Here is a 22,902-nt window from a genome sequence, read left to right on the forward strand (position 1 = left end):
GCTAACCGTTATACGACACTTTGAACGCCTTCGAAAATTGCCTAATCGTAATTTTAAAAAGTGAATTTTGACCCATTAAATCCTAAAGCTTTAGCATTTCAAACTTCTAAAGTAGCTTTTGAATTCGTCTTTAAAACTTTTTTGGTAAAATTAATCACTATTAAAATGTCTCCTGGCAATCGAGTCAAAGGTTCCAAATTTTGTGTGTTCTTGAGTCACACAATGGTAGGGGCGTGGCCGCTGAGACTTGATATAGGCTTTTGTTGACACTGAGTTTGACATGCCAAGGTGCATTGTGTTGTGTGTGATCAAGTGTGTTTGGCCGGCCAAACTGGAAAATGTTCGTTGAATCTTCCGTTTCTATATATTCAGAGAGCAAATACGAAACATATTTAGAGAGTAAATACCAGTACTTGATAAGTGAAGTTAAGTTTCTGTCGTTACTTTATATTGGATATTGCACTATGTAATTAGACCGCATCAAAGACGCTTAACCTGAGTGGATTTTAACGGTTCTATCAAATGTGGTAATGAAAACAAAGCAAAATTTTGACCAGAGATTACTGGAAAGGAGAAAAAGCTAGCTTAGGTTTGGTGCGCGTTGTAAAAATTAGCATAACTCTTTATGTTTACTATCTCTGTATCCATTACCATCCTTCCTCCTTTTAGCTTTAACTGTCCACGATAAGAAACATTAATAGAAACATTTCTTTCCGGGCCCAAGTCAATATTCTTTGTTACCGAAAAAGACAAAATTATCATTTTGTTTGTTCAACTTTCTCTTCTTCTTCCATAATAAGAAACATTAATAGAAACATTTCTCTCCGGGTTAAGTCAATATTCTTTGTTACCGAAAAAGACAAAAATTATCATTTTGTTTGTTCAACTTTCTCTTTTGTCTTTGCCTTTTTGTCAATGCTTCTCCTTTCTGCACCTTTTGTAAATTTGACTTATGCTTTGAAATGAAAGTTAAAAAGATACAACTGAGTAAATTCCTTCTATTTTATTTCATATCAGTTAACGTGGAATAAAGTTTCAATTTACTTTGGAAATCGTATAATGTGGTACTACATTTTTGTCCTAAAACACAAAAACAAAATCTTGAAATATAACTCGAGAGGTCTTTGGTGATCTTGAAGCCTTTCAGTTCTTTAGCTCATTTTCCAGAACAACCGCTAATGCAATCTTGCCATTGCTGTGTGCAAACGGCGCAATCGACAAAGCCCCTCATACATGCACCCTCACACAGGTCTAAATCTTGCTCACACACATCACAAGAAGAAGAAGGAAGAGCAGATGACGGAAGGGCAGCAACCAGAATAAGGACAAACACTATCGCATACTTCATCTAAAAATAAAAGAGAACAGAAGGAAATGGTCAGTATTCACATAGGTTAAATCTCAGAAAGGCAGACAAGTTACTCAACGCGAGTTTTGATTACCCTGCGTAACAATCATTTCATTTTCCTTTTAGAAATTAAATAGGCGTGGAGAGAGAAGACTCTTGTTTTTTCCTTTGTTCAGACCTCAGGTAGAACTTCTCGAGACAAGCAGGATATATTACTAAAGGAGCAACTTGATACTTCACGTCCCATTCCTTGCTGTGACTTCTGCTGAGTGCTAAGTAGCCTGAATTACTTTTTGTCTCTCAGAAAAAGACTATTGGACTGCAAGCAATCTTGTCAATACTTGCATTTTGAGGGAGCCTCGGGAGAGAAGGGATTGGCGCGAAAAGAGACTAGGACAACACAAAAGCTACAAAGAGTGTGTCCTTACCCAGTGTCTACCGTTTCAACGTCAATTATGTGAGTACCTCACTTCTCCCTCTTAGAAAAAAGGCTGCTAGCAGTCTAAAGCGAGAGTTATGAGCTTCTTCAAGGCAAGCGCTGCGAACATAATACTTTGTCCGTGACACAATAAGTTTTCTTCGGGTTATAGGATAAAGCGATTCGTTGTTTTTGAAAGAAATATACAGTAAACGAAGGTTTTAAGCTTAATTTAGGAAGCAATGATTACTTTGTAGTTGCTATTTGTCATTCGCTTAGGGGCAGGTCCGACGGTTCTTGGTCGTGAATTCACAAAGATGCGTTTGGACAATAGATTTGTAATCTCTTAGTTTTGAATAGGTGTAGCACCTAGATAAGAAATCCTACCCAAATATTTCATCAGTTTCCTTTGGCCACTATGGACAATGAGGACATCTCTTCCAGTAATTCAAATAGAATAGCTCGTTTGTTTTCCCTTACCGCAGAACAGTCACCTCTTCAGATTTGCATAAGAATAAAAATTGAAAATTTTGAGTTTAATTTCCTTTTAGCGTATTTTGAGTGGTGTGACTCGACAGTAATCATACACAGTCATTTGCAGACTGAAATCAATAATTTTTGTTTACAGTCATTAAACGAAAAGATAATTTTTTTTAATCTGCACTGCGCATGATCTAGAAATAACTATTAACTTATTCTCAATGAATTTCATAAAATTATAACTTTATACTTTCATAAAAAAGTCACAGGGAGGGGTTAGGCAAACTAGCACCAAGATCAAGAAAGCTAAATATAAAATCGTGGGCGTCAAATTATCAGACTTAAAACAAAAAAATTTGGAAGAGAATAGTTCTACCCTTGGCAAAATTGAAAATTACCTCTTCCTTGTAATGTAATACTCCATATCATATGAATAACTTTACTGCTGCTCTATCTTTTTTTTTTTTAATCACGATTGTATCAATGCACTATCAAAGACACAGCCTTAGGGGACGAATGGTTAACGACCTGGGGTGGGGTAGGGACTCGCAAGGTTTTCTTTTATCCATCAACCCACCCCTCCCCTGTCCCCTCCTTTAGGAGCCTGGCTGCGCAGGCTATGCTTTTCTGATAGGATTATTTATTCATGTTCAATATGTCTTCAGTAGTTGTGCAGGTCCATGAAAAGGCTCCTTTATGAGGCGGAAAGTACTAGGCTGTTAAAATGTATACTACCGTCATAGATTTTTTATATTTGTACGGTACCCCCGTTGAAAGCAGTTATGAAAATTATGACTGCTAATGAGGAGGAAGGGGGGTATAATAAAAACAGGGCATTATGGGTATCAGTTAAATTTAATCGTCCTTAGAAGGATTTGAGGAGTTGTAAACTGTTTGTTTTGTTACTAAGGAGGAAGGAGGAAGGCCTAGAACTGGTTCAGACCCAACCCAGGCCTCCTCTCCTTTTCACTTGGCGTATCAAAATCCCTCCCGTTTACCAACTGAACAAGTTTAGCAGACTGGAGGAAATCAAAATTCCGTGTTCTTCTCGCCAAAGGGCCGAGATATAAGGAATTACTTTAAACGAGTGAATAATGTTCGCCAAAATGTTTGTCTGTAGTTTCTTTAACGTTTCATTCTAATTCCAAATCTCATTTTAACATATTTTACCGACAACACTTCACCATGGCAACTCTACATCTATTCAGGTGTTTGACGCGGTTTTTTTTTTTTTTTTTATCATTGTCCTTAGTATGGGATCTTAAAATTTCTTGCGGAATATAAGAAGGTTGCCAGTGACGACTTATGCTTCGGAATGTAATTTAAGAGGGCATAATTCTAATTTTTGATACGTTTTTATTTCTACCATTTGACATGATCTATGGTTTCCATGTAGGTCGGAAATCAGTCGCTGTGGCGCTAGATTTTATACAAGGACACAAAAACAAAATTTGACATTTATCTGGACGAGTCCTTGGTTGTTTTGAAGCCTCTTAGTACTTTCGCCAGCTCATTTTCCTGGACATAGTGTCTTACAATCATTCAATTTCGTCGCGCAGACGGAACAAGGAAGATAGTCCTTTGAGCACGCATCCTCACACAGGTCATTTTTCTGCTCACAATCATCTATACAGGAAAGGGCTGCTGATGGCGTGACAGCAACCAGAAGAAGGACAAACACTATCGCATACTTCATCTGATGACAAAGAGAAAATAACGGACAAGGTTTTCATTAAAGAAAGAAGGATCATTTCAGAAAAGCAGAAAAAGTAACAGCGTAAATTCATGTTGATCAACCTGCAAACCAGTCTGTCCCGTTTCTTCTGGCAAATGGAAACGAAAGAACAGTGAACAAGATTGCGATCTTTATTCCGCTTTAGGAGATGTCAGGGAAGCTTGATTTCAAGCAGATCAGCGTGAATCGCGCGATGATAAGGTAGAAAGTGAATTCACAAAGATGTGTTTGGACAAGAGATTTGTTTCTCTTAGTTTTGAATAGGTGTAGCGATAACGTTTGATACTTGTAATAAAATGGTATAGATATCTTTCTGTAAAATTTAAGCATAAAAGGAAAAACTCCTTGTAAAAAATTTTGATAAAAAGTCACAATTAAGTTTCTTCTTAAGCCATCTCATGTTTGATTGGTACCTTGGCCTTTCTTTACATTGGTTACCATCAACATAGCAGCGTTAAAGTGAGCTTTGGATAAAATGGTCTTTCCTATGTTCAGTTACCGCCCTAATTTTCTGCCTTTTTCAGTGCCGCGGCTGTTTCTTAAGACTTCTCCTCCTCTGTATTGTCATTATTGATTGGGAAATATTCCGAGAAATCAATGTCAGCTATATTAAAATTTACGCGTTTACGATCTGCTTACGCTGCTTCTAACAACAAATGAACTTCTATCCTTTTCAACTTAATTCTAGACTGAAAAAAAAAAAAAGTTGAGGTCAAGTTTACATGCTAGTTAACTCGCTCTCCTTGCCGGAACTTTCGCCATTTTCTGTAGCCATTAGCAACGGGGAGAAATGCTACTCCTTCTGAAAGAAGAACTTATTCATAATAGGCTGGAACTCATTTTCTACCTCCGAGTGGAGAAGGACACATGTTGCCTAAGAACACTACAAAACACGACCTAACCATCAGGTCATTGCGTTTTCCGAAAAAAACGAGAAACCATCCCCCTCCCCCTTCCGATACAGTATTTGATTGGGTCACATTGTCATCTGAACATTTTCATGTCAACAAGCCAGTGACAGAATATTTATATAAATAAGGAAAAGGATGAAGAAAGACTGATATCACAATAACTTTTAATTTTTTCTACTTTTATGGCAAAACTTGTCAAGATTTTCAATATTTTCATCGCTTTATCTCCTTTTTAACATTTTTTCAAGAGAAACATATCAATAGGTCAGAAAACAGAAAATCTGTGAATGGCGACTTTTTCCGATATTTTTCTAAAAAAAAAACAAAACAAAAATAATACGATAAAAACGAAAACATTTGAGCGTTCTTCAAATTGGTTTGACGCCTTCGAAAATTACTTTTATCGTTCATAAGCAATATGACTTGATAACTACATTTCAATCATACCGATTTTTTTCAGCTTTGAATCTTTACACTTTTTTTTAACAAATCAAAAGAGAAGCAGCAAATAAAAACGTCAATTTAACTTTGACTTTCTGTACCTGTAAAGATTTGGCACAGGATATGAACTGATTTCGTTTTAAGTAGGTGGATCGGTCGACTAAATTCCGGTAAAAAAATAAGATATTCTGCAGGAATCCTTCGTTCCTAAGTCTTTATCACCATTAATTACAATTCTTCCAACTTACCTTCTATCTTTTCTTATGAAATTATTCCCTTCGTGCAGCACCCCTTTCCGAAGCTAAATGTCCCTTTCGTAAGTATACAGTGATCTTTTTTACTCTCTTCGTTATTGCTAATATATTTATACGTGTTCAGCCGGAAAAGAGAGAATAGAATGCTCATTAAGTTTAACAAATCAGCGGATATCATTGACAGTCATTTCCACAACGATGAATTTATTTTGTTCCTAAGTGATAGTTTATTCTAGTTCTCTTATTATTGCGAAATAAAATGCTAAATACATTGACACAGTTAACAGGAGCTTTAAGTCTTCGTTAAGCTTCCCATTAAAACGCAATCAAAGCTTAGCACTCTCATTCAATCTCCATTTTAATCAAAGGCTTTTTACGCACACTGATCTTCCGAGAGCCAATTATCACCTAGATGAACAATGCTACTCTATCTATTTTCCATCTTACAACAGTAGTCATCGTAAACAAGATGAAACGATATAAAACCTTAACAAAAGCACTTGAATAAGTAGACATTTCTATTGTACTACAAGAGCTAAGAGATAGTCATCATAAACTAAATCAGAACTGCAATCATCCTACCCCGAGGTAGACTTCGTCGTAGACTTCCGCCAAGGTGGTCAACCATGATTATTATCATTTTGAAGTATTTTCTGAACACTGTTTGCTTTTAGTTAAAATCGACTCTGACCAAATGCCCGAAATCAAACTGCTTAATCGAGCTCGTTAAGCACTTGTCAAACCTCACATCAATTCTTTCCAGCTGTGATGACTGTAGACTGTACACATTCGATAATTGCGAGTAAGAATCCATTTTAAGACGTTTGAAACATTTGAGATCAACTGTATCAAAATCGGAATGAGACTTAAAAGTGTTCAGTAATGTTTGTCGCATATATACACACACACACACACATATATATATATATATATATATATATATATATATTATCAGACGTTTTGGTGTGTAGTATCGCTGAGTATTTTTACGAGTTGGGTCGTATTTTGTCGAGCCCTACAGGCTCGTCAAAATGCGGCACGTACGCAATTCAGATCACGAATATTTTGGAACTTGCGCGAAAAATTTACAAAATCCCTAAAGATATTTTAGTGTAGGGAAAATATTTTTTTAATCCAACTTCATTTTCATTATTAGACTTAAATCGAACTCAAAAACAAATCAGGTTGTTACTCACCATTCTTCACCTTTGAAAATTTTTCGCCGCCATATTACCTGTCGGAAAGAAAGAATTGAGGATATAGTTACTAATACAAAGAATGACACGTCTCTCGTCCCACTCACCCTTAATCTGACGTATCTAGACATCAAAACTAATTTGTTTAATTGTTAAGTTGTGTTCTTGATAACATCCAGTCTGCGTCAAAGTATCCGCTCACGTTTTTGAGCAAAATGGTTCAGAATCCTGAATTCAAGAAACGCAAAAGATAATGAATATTTTAGATATAGGCAAGAATTAAATTTCCAATGAATCAAATGTTCCTCTATTGATCTTGCGCTCTAATACGTCTTAAAATGATCGCTTGCTAAAAAAGTTTGGCGCAGTACGAAAATCAGACAATAAAGTAGAAATTTCATTGTTTCATTACCATTATGACAACTATCAAATCCTAAATATCTTTTTTAAATCTCTTCTTTAACGATATCTAGATTGGACACTTTCACAATTAACATGGTAAAACATCAATCTTGGTGCAGGCAATCATATTTCGCAGATATTTTTTACGCGCTAAATCGGAAATTCAAATTTATGGACTTGGCGGAAATTACTAGGTGTAGCACCTAGATAAGAAATCCTACCCAAATATTTCATCAGTTTCCTTTGGCCACTATGGACAATGAGGACATCTCTTCCAGTAATTCAAATAGAATAGCTCGTTTGTTTTCCCTTACTGCAGAACAGTCACCTCTTCAGATTTGCATAAGAATAAAAATTGAAAATTTTAAGTTTAATTTCCTTTTAGCGTATTTTGAGTGGTATGACGCGACAGTAATCATACACAGTCATTTGCAGACTGAAATCAATAATTTTTGTTTACAGTCATTAAACGAAAAGATAATTTTTTTTATCTGCACTGCGCATGATCTAGAAATAACTATTAACTTATTCTCAATGAATTTCATAACATTATAACTTTATGCTTTCATAAAAAAGTCACAGGGAGGGGTTAGGCAAACTAGCACCAAGATCAAGAAAGCTAAATATAAAATCGTGGGCGTCAAATTATCAGACTTAAAACAAATCGATTTGGAAGAGAATAGTTCTACCCTTGGCAAAATTGAAAATTACCTCTTCCTTGTAATGTAATACTCCATATCATATGAATAACTTTACTGCTGCTCTATCTTTTTTTTTTTAATCACGATTGTATCAATGCGCTATCAAAGACACAGCCTTAGGGGACGAATGGTTAACGACCTGGGGTGGGGTAGGGACTCGCAAGGTTTTCTTTTATCCATCAACCCACCCCTCCCCTGTCCCCTCCTTTAGGAGCCTGGCTGCGCAGGCTATGCTTTTCTGATAGGATTATTTATTCATGTTCAATATGTCTTCAGTAGTTGTGCAGGTCCATGAAAAGGCTCCTTTATGAGGCGGAAAGTACTAGGCTGTTAAAATGTATACTACCGTCATAGATTTTTTATATTTGTACGGTACCCCCGTTGAAAGCGGTTATGAAAATTATGACTGCTAATGAGGAAGAAGGGGGGTATAATAAAAACAGAGCATTATGGGTATCAGTTAAATTTAATCGTCCTTAGAAGGATTTGAGGAGTTGTAAAATGTTTGTTTTGTTACTAAGGAGGAAGGAGGAAGGCCTAGAACTGGTTCAGACCCAACCCAGGCCTCCTCTCCTTTTCACTTGGCGTATCAAAATCCCTCCCGTTTACCAACTGAACAAGTTTAGCAGACTGGAGGAAATCAAAATTCCGTGTTCTTCTCGCCAAAGGGCCGAGATATAAGGAATTACTTTAAACGAGTGAATAATGTTCGCCAAAATGTTTGTCTGTAGTTTCTTTAACGTTTCATTCTAATTCCAAATCTCATTTTAACATATTTTACCGACAACACTTCACCATGGCAACCCTACATCTACTCAGGTGTTTGACGCGGTTTTTTTTTTTTTTTTTTATCATTGTCCTTAGTATGGGATCTTAAAATTTCTTGCGGAATATAAGAAGGTTGCCAGTGACGACTTATGCTTCGGAATGTAATTTAAGAGGGCATAATTCTAATTTTTGATACGTTTTTATTTCTACCATTTGACATGATCTATGGTTTCCATGTAGGTCGGAAATCAGTCGCTGTGGCGCTAGATTTTATACAAGGACACAAAAACAAAATTTGACATTTATCTGGACGAGTCCTTGGTTGTTTTGAAGCCTCTTAGTACTTTCGCCAGCTCATTTTCCTGGACATAGTGTCTTACAATCATTCAATTGCGTCGCGCAGACGGAACAAGGAAGATAGTTCTTTGAGCACGCATCCTCACACAGGTCATTTTTCTGCTCACAATCATCTATACAGGAAAGGGCTGCTGATGGCGTGACAGCAACCAGAAGAAGGACAAACACTATCGCATACTTCATCTGATGACAAAGAGAAAATAACGGACAAGGTTTTCATTAAAGAAAGAAGGATCATTTCAGAAAAGCAGAAAAAGTAACAGCGTAAATTCATGTTGATCAACCTGCAAACCAGTCTCTCCCGTTTCTTCTAGCAAATGGAAACGAAAGAACAGTGAACAAGATTGCGATCTTTATTCTGCTTCAAGAGATGTCGGGGAAGCTTGATTTCAAGCAGATCAGCGTGAATCGCGCGATGATAAGGTACAAAGCAACTTTTTTACTTTTCGCGCGCGTTATTGCTTCGCGCGACTCCTCGACTGTGCATTCCGACAACGAATGCACGGTTTTTTGTTCGAGTTGGCGTGCTACAACGCAAACCATATACAATTCGCCTATCTGAACTTATATTTCAGCATGACTCAAAATGAATATAGTTTGAACCTGAGATATTGGCGGTATCAAAGTTACTAGAAAACAGTTCATAAAACTAGTTTAATCCAGGGCAAATATCCACTCAAATAAAAGGTATTCCGTATGGTTCTCTGAAATTTCTTACGGTTAGACGAAGAATGACGTTTGACAGCTCCTGCGTTTGACAATTTCTATGAATTTCGCCAGTTTGAAAACTGATCTCTTTGAAATTCTTTTGGTCCAAGCTTAGCTATCTCCTCCTTTCAACTATTTTTTTGTTTGGAAGGGAAAAAATCAGTAACTACTCACGTAGCATTACGAGGAAAAAGGCATCATCTTTTGTACGGTTTGAAGAAATTTTAGGTGAGCAAATACAAACATTTCTCTTAGCTCTAAACGAGAGTTGTCTCCTTCTAAGTTGAAATCTTATCTATCTGTAGCGTTATATCTGATTCCTTTTACCTTCACTGCGGCACAACTGATCAATCAGTTAATCTTGATTTCACGCTTTGAGAGAGATATTACCTCGGTGATTCCCAAACCTGAATGAGCCCATAAACGAACGAACCTTATATTAAGCTTTTCGCGGCAATTAACGAAGCACAGTGTAACAAGCGGAAACGCGCCCTAATCAGTGCATCAAAGACAGCCGCATTATCGAAAACATTACCTTGGACAGAAATATTTGCTCCTCTTATAGCTGTAAGATTAAGAAATTTTAACATTCTTTTTCAACAACCGAAAAAAGGAAGGAAACAATCAAATGAATTACAATTTTCCTTGGAGGATTAGGATGTTTTTCAGGAAATATATGGAATTTTAATAAAAAACTCATGGGTATTTTTCTATCTCTTAATTGTCTCGAGGGAGCAAATTGATCGTTAATCCGTGTTTACTTTTGTCTACTACTATTGGAAATCGAATCTCAATTCTTACTTTTTCGTCTTTGAAACATGTCGCTTGGATGTAACAATTTTAATGAGAAGTTGTCATTTTTTTAAACGGACTGAAACAGGCAAGAACATACTTCTGCTCAAAACCTGATGTAGATAACCCAAAATTCTGTATTTGTCCGTTGAAATAAAACTGCAAAGCTGATGATTTTTTTCAGTCATCGACTGCACATTTCTAATTTCATGAGGTGATATGAAAATTTAATTCAGTGAAACTTGAACAGTTGAGAACTAATTACATCTACTTTTTGATTGCTGCTTTAGTTATAGTCTTGTTTTGGTTTTGATTTTTCCCATGGCAGCCCTGTTCCGACACAACTCAAAATCTATCGTATAATTCTATAAAACTTATTGAATGAAATAAGTAAAAGAGAGCAATAGTTTAGCTCGTTTTAAAGTAACACTGATAGTTTTATTATGAATATTAAATCTAATAAAAGGCCTATAAAAAACAGGACATAAATTGCCAGAGTTAGGGAAATTCTTCTTTAGACTTAAAAAAAGAGAACCTTTGCCAGGTTGTTTCATTTAAATTTGCTTTCTTGGTATTTGTTCCTGGCAGTAAGCAGTCGGAATCAACCGACCAATTAAACATAAATTATGTCTGTTGCAAATTTTGGTTTATTTGAGCTTAAAATAGCAAAAGTTAACAGAAAAGAAAAGGAAAAGGGTTATCTTTAATATTCTTGGAAGATGTCTTAAACTGTTTTGCAACAGGAAAAATGCAGGGTTTAGAATTGTGATTAAAATCGTTTTAAATTAGAATTGATGTACGGGTTGGTATCCTATCGATTTAGGAGATTCGTTCGAATAAATCTTCCTTAATTCTCGCAAAATTTTGAAGGGGAATTGTGTTTATCAAAGAGATTTATAAAGCGTGGGTTGAAGGAAATCATAATTGCAATTTCTTCTTATTAAATGAGACAATTTCGCGTTGTATTGTAAAAATTGCTATATCGATTTGAAAGCAACGATAAAAAACCTATTTATTTTATACCCGCCAAAGCCGCCAGTAATGGGTCTCTTGATTTCGAAATTAAGGAATATGACATTTTAGTAAAAATTTGCCAAAGTGAGGGAAAAAAATTTGACAGAATAGCAAAATATTGGAAATAATCAAATTTTGATACCTAAAATCATGTAGAGAAAGACTCCTTTTCTTTGCCAACGGAGAGACTTAAAAAATATATATTAAGTAACTTTTGGAGAGAAAAATGGAAATCAAACAGCTGGAGATCAAAGTGACATGGGCTTGTATTTATTCATATGCAATCCAGCGAAGAAAAACACTATTAGTGAAAGATGGCTTTGGTTTTCGGGGCGAAAGGTGCATGATTCCGGCTCTTTCATGAAAAATAACTTGCCGGCCTCGAAACTGGAAACAGCGACTGGAACAAGGTGAAATTCTAAGAAAGATCAAGAACTCGATGAAATTCACCAAACAAGCAAACTACTTTTCAAGCGAGCGTAATCAGTAAACCTAATCTCAAAGCATCACGCGAAAAGCCGTCCACTCTCGATGACAAATGAACATCTCTTCTCGAACGCCACAAGAAAAGAAAACGAAATTCCATCAAGGTTTAATCTCTCTAATTTTGCTCAGTTTTTTCCTCTAATTATAGATTTCTATGTCAAATAGGAGAGATTTTTCTTCTCATATAGTTTCTACAAGGGAATTTACCAGAACACCCCGAACTCGTCAGCACTATACCTAACACACACTTCTCCTATCTCACTTCCAAACGGCTATTACGTATACGAAAGGATGAAAACTACCATAAGTAATATCAAAGCCTTTGATACCTCTAAAATGTATATCAATACTTTACTTTTCTCTGGTGGAGTCAATGAATAAAGGGGGTAAATTTCTAAAGAAACTGTCGTGCTGCGTCGGTGAGAGAGTATAGCAGGTAATTTAGTGCTAACAAATGAGTTGAAAACGTAAATTGGCCACCGTTAAGGGTGAAAAGGCTAAAGTTTCGAGCGTTAGCCCTTCGTCAGAGCATTTGGAGGAATTGTGGGTTGTGTGTAGGTTTATATGCAGAAAATAGAGCTTTGCTATTGGTGGGAATATGGTGACGAGAAAACAAGAATAAATTCGTGGAATGAAGAGCGCTCGTTGATACCGTGGGGATTCAGAGTGCCGATTTGGAAGATAAATTCTTGTTCTAGTGTTTTGCGGCTTTCCGAACTACCCAGATGAGAGAAAAGACCGCAAACTGCCATATGTTGTTTAGAATGATTAGGGAGGTTTAAGTGTTTAGCGACTGGTTTGGATGCTTCCTTGCCATTTCTTTCTACGTCGCGAACGTGTTCTCGGAATCGGTCACTTAGTCGATTTTGTTAATCACGAATATGACTTCAGACAGAATTGGACGACACGAAGTTCTCTTACCTTTATTAACTCGGGCTGGTGATAACCAATAACTTACGAGACTAACTGTTACAGTTTTGATTATTAATGATTACCTAACTGTCAATTTTCTGCACGTTTGACTCAAATTGTGATTATATTCTTATACACCCTCCTCAACAATAGGAACCTACCAAAAGCTAGCCTTTTCCAGTTTCATTTTAGTTAGACATAGACCAAAGGTCAGTTACGTAATAGCTCTGAGTTTCATGCGTGATTAGGCACGTGATTAGATCTAACTTGTCTCACTTCCATTTCTAACGATAGCAGCGCAAGGCAGAAATTTTTTTTGGGATCACTTTCTGAAGGAGCTTAGAAACCAGGCTCAACTCAGTAGCCAAGCCTACTGAATTTGTGCCCAAGCCTTTTCTTGCTTGCGTGACCTTTCTTGTCACATAAGAATACAAGGAACTTCGGCGAGTAGTAAACAGAAGCTCAAATTTTTAAAGCAGTAAAGAGGAAAACTTTTTGAGACTGAAAGGTAAGTAAGTGAGTTTTTTAGTGTTTTACAACCTAAATTTAGTGTTTCCTTTTGTAATTTTACAACGTACAGTAAATTGTCAAATCAATAACTCGAAAAGCGTACAGCTAAAATTTAACTCTTTATTAATAACCTTATACTTTCTTGATCTGATATTTCAATTAGCAATAACACCAGAAATAATTTGCTTTTGTGGTATATACTATATGTATACCTATCTTGTTGAAGTACGTTGTCATGAAATAATGCACTTAGCAACAATTAATCTGATTACACAAAACTGAGTCAATGTTTAAATTGTTCCCTGGACTGCCTGGACTGCCTGGACATCTGAGGCAACTGATAATGCATTTTGGGAGTGGTAGGGATGCTTACTTCATAGTGGCTATGGCTGTACCTGTCCTTTAATTTGCCCTGTTGTTTGTAATAGATTTTCCTTGCATTGTCTGTTATTTTTTTTCAGGAAATTTTAGTCTGCAAGAAGAAAATTCTTTTACAGAAGAATCCTTTTCCTGTAACGTTTACAACTGTTGCTTACGTTTGCCATATTTCTGATATTTTTATCATAACAGAATTTTTCACAAAAATTATTTGACATTGAATTCTTATACAAATAGTACAAGGTCAAGCCTGCCCACCAACCCATCAAGGTGGTGTTGAAAACTGCAGTAAGGTCTATTGAATATAGTTAAAGTACTGAATTTCACTCCATGACTTACTACTACAGAATATGAGGCTTTTTATGATTAAGTACCAAACAAAAAAAATGCTTTCTTGGCTCATTTGCATCAAGCCACCTAATATAATTCACAAAGATTATTTCACATTGGATTCTCATACAAATACTGCAAGGTCATGCCTACCCACCAAACCATTAAGGTGGTGTTGAAAACTGCAGTAAGGTCTATTGAATATAGATAGAGTACTGAATTTCACTTTATGACTTACAATTACAGAATATGGGGCTTTTTTATGATTAGGTACAAAACAAAACAAACAAAAAAAGCTTTCTTGGCTCATTTGGATCAAGCCACCCAATATAATGCAATCAATATCTTGTTTTCTGTATCGTGAGTCATTGCTCAGTTGGAATTGATATTTAAATCTTAATTATAATCATTTAAATCCAACTGAATGTATTTCTTTCATTACTTTTCCATTGACTGCCAAACCAGCAAGCCTTGAGGCATTAAACTGTGAGGACTTTAAAAAAGGCCCTATATTGTTTACATGTAGCTGCTTTGGGGGAGGGGAGTGGTAAAGTTTCAAATTTGGTTAAGAGTATGTAACACAATAATAATAATGATAATAATGTTAATAATAATAATAATAATAATAATAATAATTCATTTTTTCCATCCTTTGTTGCAAACGCATCTGACCCAGAGCCATTATTGGAACATACCAGAATAGCCTTTTTATTAATGGAAGGCCTCAGTGATGCACAGATATGATATGAAAATAATTTTCTCTTGTGTGAGGCATCAGTCAATTTAGGAATTACCAAGTGTAAAATTTCAAGTCAATATGGTCCAGAAACTACTCATTTTTGTAGGGAGGGGTGGAGGGGTCGAAATTATTAGGTTTGCGTACCGTTTTCACTCTTTGCACCCTGAGCACTCAGTCACGCACACTTCAGATGGATGCTCAACACAACAGCGTCAAAAAATAATCAAGCAAATAACTAAGACGTGCAAAGCTTCCACGGTGAATATAAATTTACCGCTATAAACAGTGAAAAGGCCTTACAGATTTTACACGTAGCTTCTTTGAAGGTACAACTTCCTATGACGTTCTGACAAGATTATCAAGTTGTCAAATACGTATTTTCATATGATTGATACCAATTGCTTTATTAAGTCGAAATAAGCTTAATGTCAAGAATAAATAAGCGGATTACTACACTTATGACGAATTTTGTGGTCCGTTAAAAAAAGTACTTGGTTCAGTTACGTAGTTCACCGAAAGGTTAATTTTGTTTGCCTGCTAGGATTTCTTTTAACATTGAATACATTTTCAAGACCTGTACTCAACGAGGTGCACTTCTTGCAATTGTTCTGCAATCTAGCGAGTCCTTCGGAAAAACGTCACCGAGAGCAGAGCTAAGACACTATTCAGAAGCAAGTGTTTTCTAGGTTTGAAATTCCCTTCGGTTCCATTTGACCGTGAGTAGAGTTTAGAATTCGCGAAAAAAACGTATTTTAGCCAAAGGCAAAAGATTCGTATTTGAACGGAGCGCAGCGAGATAAGGTAATATTCTTTCACGCGAAAATAAAAAAAAAATAGGGTCAATAGATAACTTCCCATTTGTTTTTTCTCGCGCAAGCAACAAAAATGTTCCCTTCCCTGTCCTCATCCAATCGCACTTCAACCAGTCGGGGGAGGTGAGTATAGAATTATTAACAAATCATCAGAAGGCTTGGTTACCTAACTGAGCCTGGTGTCTAAGCTCCTTCAGAAAGTGATCCCAAAAAAAAATTCTGCCATTTTTTTTGGGATCACTTTCTGAAGGAGCTTAGAAACCAGGCTTAACTCAGTAGCCAAACCGACTGAATTTGTGCCCAAGCCTTTTCTTGCTTGCGTGACCTTTTTTGTCACACTAGAGAATACAAGGAACTTCGGCGAGTAGTAAACAGAAGCTCAAATTTTTAAAGCAGTAAAGAGGAAAACTTTTTGAGACTGAAAGGTAAGTAAGTGAGTTTTTTAGTGTTTTACAACCTAAATTTAGTGTTTCCTTTTGTAATTTTACAACGGACAGTAAATTGTCAAATCAATAACTCGAAAAGCTTAAAGCTAAAATTTAACTCTTTATTAATAACCTTATACTTTCTTGATCTGATATCTCAATTAGCAATAACACCAGAAATAATTTGCTTTTGTGGTATATACTATATGTATACCTAACTTGTTGAAGTACGTTGTCATGAAATAATGCACTTAGCAACAATTAATCTGATTACACAAAACTGAGTCAATGTTTAAATTGTTCCCTGGACTGCCTGGACTGCCTGGACATCTGAGGCAACTGATAATGCATTTTGGGAGTGGTAGGGATGCTTACTTCATAGTGGCTATGGCTGTACCTGTCCTTTAATTTGCCCTGTTGTTTGTAATAGATTTTCCTTGCATTGTCTGTTATTTTTTTTCAGGAAATTTTAGTCTGCAAGAAGAAAATTCTTTTACAGAAGAATCCTTTTCCTGTAACGTTTACAACTGTTGCTTACGTTTGCCATATTTCTGATATTTTTATCATAACAGAATTTTTCACAAAAATTATTTGACATTGAATTCTTATACAAATAGTACAAGGTCAAGCCTGCCCACCAACCCATCAAGATGGTGTTGAAAACTGCAGTAAGGTCTATTGAATAAAGTTAAAGTACTGAATTTCACTCCATGACTTACTACTACAGAATATGGGGCTTTTTATGATTAGGTACCAAACAAAAAAAATGCTTTCTTGGCTCATTTGCATCAAGCCACCTAATATAATTCACAAAGATTATTTCACATTGGATTCTCATACAAATACTGCAAGGTCATGCCTACCCACCAACCCATTAAGGTGGTGTTGAAAACTGCAGTAAGGTCTATTGAATATAGATAGAGTACTGAATTTCACTTTATGACTTACAATTACAGAATATGGGGCTTTTTTATGATTAGGTACAAAACAAAACAAACAAAAAAAGCTTTCTTGGCTCATTTGGATCAAGCCACCCAATATAATGCAATCAATGTCTTGTTTTCTGTATTGTGAGTCATTGCTCAGTTGGAATTGATATTTAAATCTTAATTATAATCATTTAAATCCAACTGAATGTATTTCTTTCATTACTTTTCCACTGACTGCCAAACCAGCAAGCCTTGAGGCATTAAACTGTGAGGACTTTAAAAAAGGCCCTATATTGTTTACATGTAGCTGCTTTGGGGGAGGGGAGTGGTAAAGTTTCAAATTTGGTTAAGAGTATGTAACACAATAATAATAATGATAATAATGTTAATAATAATAATAATAATAATAATAATAATAATAATTCATTTTTTCCATCCTTTGTTGCAAACGCATCTGACCCAGAGCCATTATTGGAACATACCAGAATAGCCTTTTTATTAATGGAAGGCCTCAGTGATGCACAGATATGATATGAAAATAATTTTCTCTTGTGTGAGGCATCAGTCAATTTAGGAATTACCAAGTGTAAAATTTCAAGTCAATATGGTCCAGAAACCACTCATTTTTGTAGAGGGTGGAGCAGGGAGGGGTGGAGGGGTCGAAATTATTAGGTTTGCGTACCGTTTTCACTCTTTGCACCCTGAGCACTCAGTCACGCACACTTCAGATGGATGCTCAACACAACAGCGTCAAAAAATAATCAAGCAAATAACTAAGACGTGCAAAGCTTCCACGGTGAATATAAATTTACCGCTATAAACAGTGAAAAGGCCTTACAGATTTTACACGTAGCTTCTTTGAAGGTTCAACTTCCTATGACGTTCTAACAAGATTATCAAGTTGTCAAATACGTATTTTCATATGATTGATACCAATTGCTTTATTAAGTCGAAATAAGCTTAATGTCAAGAATAAATAAGCGGATTACTACACTTACGACGAATTTCGTGGTCCGTTAAAAAAAAGTACTTGGTTCAATTACGTAGTTCACCGAAAGGTTAATTTTGTTTGCCTGCTAGGATTTCTTTTAACATTGAATACATTTTCAAGACCTGTACTCAACGAGGTGCACTTCTTGCGATTTTTCTGCAATCTAGCGAGTCCTTCGGAAAAACGTCACCGAGAGCAGAGCTAAGACACTATTCAGAAGCAAGTGTTTTCTAGGTTTGAAATTCCCTTCGGTTCCATTTGACCGTGAGAAGAGTTTAGAATTCACGAAGAAAGCGTATTTTAGCCAAAGGCAGAAGATTCGTATTTGAACGGAGCGCAGCGAGATAAGGTAATATTCTTTCACGCGAAAATAAAAAAAAAAAAAATAGGGTTAATAGATAACTTCCCATTTGTTTTTTCTCGCGCAAGTAACAAAAATGTTCCCTTCCCTGTCCCCATCCAATCGCACTTCAACCAGTCGGGGGAGGTGAGTATAGAATTATTAACAAATCATCAGAAGGCTTGGTTACCTAATTGAGCCTGGTGTCTAAGCTCCTTCAGAAAGTGATCCCAAAAAAAAATTCTGCCAGCGCAAGTGAGACTGACGTAGCTGAAAACGACGCTATTATGTAATCATAATTCTCCGCCTTTGGGTATCAATGACGTGAGATATTTCATGTGATTCTCAGAGTATATTTAACACACTTAAGCAATAAGCTACTGATTTTGTTTTCAGATCAGAGTCAAAATTTACAAAACAGTTGCGAACTTAAAAAAAAAATATTCCCAACACCAGGTCTCGTGGCACGTGACACGAGACATGCTCGGCCTGTGGGACAACTCTATTACATAATTACAATTTTCTGCTTTCTTTAACGAGGTTACATGTAATAAGGACTTAGTAAGCCAAAAAATCGTCAGTATGTAAATCAAAGGATACAGCCTTACAATCCTGAACTAAAGGTTTAAGTTCAGAAACCTTTGTTGCAAAAACAGAAAAAAGTTTGGAGTTTTTCTTGTAAGCCCCGGGGGACGGCCTTTCCAGGAACCAAACATGCACTGCTACCATGTCTTCGCTTTCTGCCGTAAACTTCAGCGTCGTATGTAGGTCTTCGCGAGTGTCGTGACACATTAACCGACGAGTTAGCCTGTAAGGCAAGGCTATAAATAGAGAAAACGGAAACAAAACCACCCAGAAAAGAAAGCCATTCACATACGTTAGAGAATGAAACGGCTTGCTATGATTTGTCAGCCAAAATGCCGTGTTATGCCAAGAAACATACTCCAGAGAATCCTTGTCTTGTAGGTTCGTGGGAGTTAACTCCTGTAAAATTCGCTTAATGTCAATCATGATGCAAAACTTTTTCCCTTTAAGAACTTTTCTCTTCATCGTTTTCAAGCTTTCATTGATTTTATCTCTTAGCACTTCCGGAGGAAAGATTACTGCGAAGTCGATGTCGAACCCATTTATGGAAGTTAGTTCTTTTTGTAGAAAGTTTTCCACAGAATCTGAGCTAGCCGTCTTCGTGGTACTCCCAAATTGGTGTCTTCTAGTGACGCACATCAATATTGGCTTCTCTAAAATGTTGCTTAAATCCTTCATGTTGGCCTCATTCTTTACAGAGATCATTTGCTTGTGCACGTTCACGATTTCGCTCACCTCACCCAATGGGCTAAAACTGTCGTTGCAAGACAAAACGGTGATTTTTTTAGGGTCGTACTGGATCCAACCCGGTTTCACTTCTTCGTCAAAACAAAAGCAATCTTTTAGTTTTTGACTATCATCACCACTCTTCTTAATCACGAGACTCGGCAAACAGGTAACAGGACAAAAGCTGACGGCCTTAAGCATTGCTGACCCTTTGCAAAATCACCCGTAGAGTATCGCTATGGTGTAGTTTGTCAGGTCGTGTTCACAGCCACGGGAGAAATAACTTTTAGCGTCTACAACAATGCTCTTAAAGATGATTAGGTATTAACACGTTAAATTATTTCTTTTTGTACATTCCGCTTTCCTGAGGGGACACCAGTCAAGCATGTAATTGATTATGTAACACTTAAAGTGCCTATGGCCCCCACCATTTTTTTTTTTATGTGTGCATTTTCTGGACAATAGCTGTATTTAAAATCAGAAATAATCGACCTTAGCGCCTCGCGAGTTCTCCTTGACCATTTTTTGGTGCATTGAAAGTACGATTTGGCGGCCAAAAAGTGTCTCCATCAAGCGCGCGGCCAAAACGATCATGTTACATAGCTGTGACATGTGGAACCGGTCAGTGTAAAACGCAGACTGCAGACTGCAGACCGAAGGTAAATTGCAGACTGAGGGTAAAATAACTTCAAGGGAAGTAATGTGTGAGAGAGAGGCCAATGATCTGCGGATAGCAAGTTTTCCTGAAATCAGCAGCAGGTTGTTCATCCGTTGTTAACGGAAAATACTGGTCAGATTTTCCACTTACCCCGACTCCCCTTGAATGAGTACTTTTGCTTGAAGAGAGAACTACAATGAGGGTCTGGATGGGGGGGAGGGGGTACAAATGTCAGTTGTCACTTAAAATTTCGGCTATTTATCAGTTCTCAGTTAGATTTTAGGCCAGTTGTCAGTTAAATGACTGTTAATAATTAACTTGGCGAGTTAATTTTTACTTTTCGACACTAATTTTTGGCTTAAAAGGCACATACAGCTAAAACTCGAAAATTAAGTCGCAAATTGATACAACAGGAACTGCTTTTTATCAATTATGGAATGAAATAATTCCAAGATCTTCCAAGTGACTTTCAGTCTTTGTTGGAAGGGTGTTACAACTCTTCTGCACGCAAACTTCTATTTGCCCGTGTGCAACATTAAAACATTCCTTTTCAACCCATTAGCCGGTCAAAATGTTGAAAAGAAGATCGTCAGAAAGACAGCAAACTTGTGAAGAGTTCTCTAGCACAATATATTTGTTTATGTTTTTTTTTACAATGCGTCGATTGCGATTGGCTCCGATGAAATGATCGGAAAGGAATGTTCTTTTGTCTACTTTTCAATTAGGTTATTAGAGAGATCTACTGTAAGCGTACCTTAGAAATCCAAGCGAAAATGGGCGCGAATTGGCCGCCCGGATCAAGAAACCGTAATTGGGGTAATATCTTAATCCTCTCGGTGAGGAAAGTGGTTTTCTGAGTCCGTGGCATATTCGTCTGCATATTTCCGCAACTGCTACTTCAACGATACAGTCGTCAACAAATGTGACATCTGTCACATTCCCGCCTTCCGAAGTAGTTTGAACAGCTCCTTTGTCGCTGCTGAGCCCTACTGGCTGATCTCCAAAGTTATAATCGTTCCCTAGTACCGCCAACAAGTTTACTTTGGTGGAATCTTGTTGCTTCGTGAGCTGAGACGGCCGGTGGTAAAGCCCCTGTCTTGCCCTTGTTAGTTTCCTCCCGAACTGTCCTTTGCCTCAACGGACGATACTTCCCTACGGATTCTTTCATAGCACTTTCAGTCTCGGGGTTGATCTCCTCTGAATGTAGCGGTCGCATTAAGTTGACATCTGCAAACTCCGTGCTGGTGTGGGGGACACGATAGTAGGATTTTTCATGAGTAAAATACTTGGTTGCCAATTTTGTTACTCTCTTCAACGACTCCTTGGTAATTATTCCAAAGTCTTGGGAATACGGCGATGCGGTGAGGGTCTCATGCTTAAAGTGGGAAACTGCGTGTAGATTGTCCACAACTGTCAGTTTGAGTAATGGGCACAATTCAATGTCTTCGAGATAATTGTTGTTAATTGAGGCTATGCTGTTGGGCAGGTGGTGCATTCCTTCTTTGAGAAGTTTAAGTGAGACTTGAGTTTTATTAGACACAGTTCCTTCAGGGCCGTTGATTGCTGTGGTTTCCTTTATACTGTGCCGTTGTTTCACCTCAGAAACGGTCTTTGTGATGTTGTCATTTACATACGATTTACATACGGCATCTTGAAGAGACATGTGTGCTTTCTCTATGCTTTAATGCTTTTAAATCGGTATCTATAGGCGTTCCATACTACCGAGTAGGCTTTCAACTGATAAAATTATATCAATACCAAATACCAAACCATTCCAATAAATACTGTTTAATTCGTTTCCTCTTCCAGCCAGTAAGGTCGGAAGCTCCAGATTCCATTGCTCGTCCGCAAAATTGTCACTCTTCCCTCTGATTTCGGAGCCATGTGATAAAGTTTCACATCAAAATCTCCTAGGCCATATTTATTGGACAACTCCTTTAGGCCAAGGAACGAAATAAGGTGCTTTTTCAGTGCCAGTATGGTGTTTACATTATTAATAGGAATGCAGCTTCTGTGACGCTCAAATGTCGTTCACGAGTCAATTCGATAAAAGTTCACAACAGCTTTAAAAAAACCAGCATTGATGGTCATCGCGTAATTTGATCGTGTTGGGTATCAAAGACCATATAACCGATGTGTGGATGGTCCATGCGGTAATTATTGACGAAATATGGCACTCTGGCGTACTCTTACTGATATGTAATAAAAAAACGTACTTAAATTAGACAAAATAAATCAACTGCGACCACATCGGTCGTAATGGCGAGCCCTGATTAACTATAAATCTCATGTGACCCCACGTGACCTCACGTGACCCCAAAGTCGAGTCTGCATTTTACCCCTAGTCTGTTTAAGTCTGCATTTTCACCCCGGTCTACAGTCTGCAGTCTGCGTTTTACATTGATAAACAGTTTTTTATTCTTTTCGTTAAAAGCTACAATTATAACAACCTTTTGTTCAGCAGAAGGTTATTTTGGAAATGTGCTTCAATGAAACTATACAATTTTTGTTCGCGGGCATAGTTGGGCCCCATTTAGGGTCGTTTTAGACCGAGCT

At 37.0% G+C, this 22,902-nt stretch overlaps 3 long non-coding RNA genes across 3 annotated transcripts; all 3 read right to left on the reverse strand.

Annotated features, from left to right (window-relative positions):
• Positions 1–988: 988 nt before the first annotated feature.
• LOC113683802 (uncharacterized) lies at positions 989–7,530 on the reverse strand. The gene is made up of 3 exons (XR_016182399.1): positions 7,407–7,530; positions 6,784–6,821; positions 989–1,348 (listed from the first exon to the last, which is right to left on the reverse strand). It is a non-coding gene; the product is annotated as an uncharacterized LOC113683802 (long non-coding RNA).
• Positions 3,586–6,465, reverse strand: LOC149035495 (uncharacterized). The gene is made up of 2 exons (XR_016182398.1): positions 5,582–6,465; positions 3,586–3,942 (listed from the first exon to the last, which is right to left on the reverse strand). It is a non-coding gene; the product is annotated as an uncharacterized LOC149035495 (long non-coding RNA).
• A 1,304-nt stretch (positions 7,531–8,834) lies between the features above and the next one.
• Positions 8,835–10,253, reverse strand: LOC149035496 (uncharacterized). The gene is made up of 2 exons (XR_016182397.1): positions 10,047–10,253; positions 8,835–9,194 (listed from the first exon to the last, which is right to left on the reverse strand). It is a non-coding gene; the product is annotated as an uncharacterized LOC149035496 (long non-coding RNA).
• Positions 10,254–22,902: the final 12,649 nt, after the last annotated feature.

Source organism: Pocillopora damicornis, chromosome 13 (genome assembly GCF_964200805.1).
Source record: "Pocillopora damicornis chromosome 13, jaPocDami1.2, whole genome shotgun sequence".
NCBI classification, from domain to species: domain Eukaryota; kingdom Metazoa; phylum Cnidaria; class Anthozoa; order Scleractinia; family Pocilloporidae; genus Pocillopora; species Pocillopora damicornis.